Source organism: Microtus ochrogaster, chromosome 18, assembly GCF_000317375.1.
Source record: "Microtus ochrogaster isolate Prairie Vole_2 chromosome 18, MicOch1.0, whole genome shotgun sequence".
In the NCBI taxonomy this organism is placed as follows: domain Eukaryota; kingdom Metazoa; phylum Chordata; class Mammalia; order Rodentia; family Cricetidae; genus Microtus; species Microtus ochrogaster.
Window position 1 is genome coordinate 31,802,125 of NC_022020.1, and position 2,570 is coordinate 31,804,694.

Here is a 2,570-nt window from a genome sequence, read left to right on the forward strand (position 1 = left end):
TAATGAAATTGGAGTTGAGAGATGCTGCCTCTCTCTCTCTCTCTCTCTCTCTCTCTCTCTCTCTCTCTCTCTCTCTCTCTCTCTCTCTCTCCTTCACAGCTTTACAGAAACCTTCCTGGTGTCTATTCCAGCATGACAACTCAACCTTGCAAAACAAGCTTCACATTGTTTCAAAGGTAAGTAAGACTCCCACCTCTGTGTGCCCAAAATTTCTAGAATCCCATTCCATCCCATAGGGAATACACTATGTTTTATTCTTACAGTTAAAAGTTTCTATACAATTTTCAGAAGGTTTTTTTCAACTCAATAGTTGTGGAATCTACTATATTTAAGAAACATGAGCTTCTCCAAGAAAGGATATTAGATACTATTTAATTATTACCTACACACTTTATTAGATACGAGATGCTTCTATTACAGGAATGCCTTCCTAAGAGCATAGCCAGATCTCTCAGACACTGACATTAAGGAAAAAGCTTTACTTTTTGTATAATCAGTCTTCTGGAAGAACATCATCTCACTGAAAATGAGAGCTGCACAACGTGATCTTTGTTAACCTTGTGGAATCAGAGGCAAACTTTAACAAGCACCTTTTGGAGGAGCAGATTTAGGAAACCTACAACTGCACATTGCACATTTGTAATCTCAAATGTGTCTCTTTATTTTACCTCAATTTTCCCAAGGTCTGACCTATTTGGATTCCTAGAAAAGAAACGTTTGCTTTAGATAATGCCGGTATTTCTTGCCATCTCTGTGCACTCAGCACTCAGGTTTAATGATCATGGGATACAGAGTATGAGCAATAAGAAAAAAAAAATGTTTTTTTTTTTGAGACAGAGTTTCTCTGTGTAACAGCCCCCTAGCTGTCCTGGAACTAGATCTTGTAGACCAGGCTGGGCTCAAACTCACAGAGATCTCCCTGCCTCTGCCTCTGCTTTCCGAGTGCTGGGATTAAAGGCATGCACTACCACCACACTGTTGATAAAGAAGCACTTTGATCTCTTGAAACCTCCATTAAGTCTATCACAACTACTTGGGAGGTGCCTTTGTGAGTCAGTCCCTAGCATGATAGATTCTTCTGGGATGAATCCATTACAACTTGAACATGTCCAAGTTTTCTATTGTTTAATTAAAAATTTTTTTAGATTTATTTTATTTATGTGTATGTTTGTCTGAAGGTATGTCCCACATTTGGGGTTGTCCAGCAAGGTCAGAAGAGGGTATTTGCTGACCTGGAGCTATAGCTATAGGCAATTGTGGACCACCCAATGTCAGGGAAGGGGGCTAAAGTTAAGTCTCTTAGGAGAAGTTGGGTCTTTTAGAAGAGCAGCAAGCACTCTGTTTGTTTTTAATATAATTTTATGTTCATTACTGTAAAGGTGTTAGATTCTCTGGAGCTGGAGTAACAGACATTTGTGAGCTGCTGGGAGCCGAACCCTGGTCCTCTTGAAGGGTAACCAGTGTTCTTAACCCCTGATCACTAGGCAAGCACTCTTAATTGCTGACTCATCTTCCCAGCCCCTATTGTTGAATCTCAGGGGAATAAATTATTTTGCCAGAGGGAAAGCACCGTTATGACAAATAAGAAGAAAACAAAACAAAAACATCTTTGTCTAACAAATTCTCACTTGCGCTCCAGCTTGCTGGTATGGCAGCCATGTCTAACCATTTTGTAAGTTAAACAAAGAAATGTGAAGCTTATTTAATTCTCTCATTTTCTCTGGGGTGGTTGATATCTAACATCTTAGAGTGACTGCTTACTTTTTCCAACAAGAACATTTTAACAGTCAGAATCACAGGGAGAATTTTATCTGAAACCTTAAGAAGTGAAGATGAATGTTTTGTGCACTGTACTTGTATGCATTATTTCAAATCACTTCATTCTAGTTCAAGCTACCTACCCACTGTGAACCACAGCAGAACAAAGGGAAAAGTCATTCTCATCTTCCCGTGTTTCCCTATCCTCAGATTCATGGAAAAGGACTCACACAGGGACTAAAGAATCCCAACAAAGGATGATTTTGTGCAGCCTTTGCTTGCCTGTAGAGCTTACTCAGAAAATCTTTGTGGCCAGCCAAAGAAAGGATACTACAAAGACATCTTCATCTCCTTTCTTTGCATCCTCAAATATATGTGATGCTTTCTCTGTTGTCCCCTCTGAGAGCTTCAACAACTTGCTAATGCTTATGAGTCACAGCTGAGGAAGGAAAACACGTTTAGTTATGAGAAACGTGATGCACACACATGCTTCCAGTTGGTCCTTGGTTTTAAGTATCAGCACAGATGACATCGCTAGGTAGAGCAAAAGGCTCCATTTTGCTTCACACATTTACTCTCCTATTTCTGTCTCTGCCTTGTGGTCCAGACATGACGTAGATAAGGCTAAGCAAAGAAAGGAAAGCATGTTTTATGGACCCCTTTGGAACTCCTGAGCACTGCACTGGTATTGTCTTTGGAGCTCAAAGCCTATATAAGAACTCAAAACTCATTGAAGAATACATTTGAGTCACTTCCTGGGGATTTTTCTAGTTTTTCCCAAATAACAATATTATACTTATTCTTCTTTAATT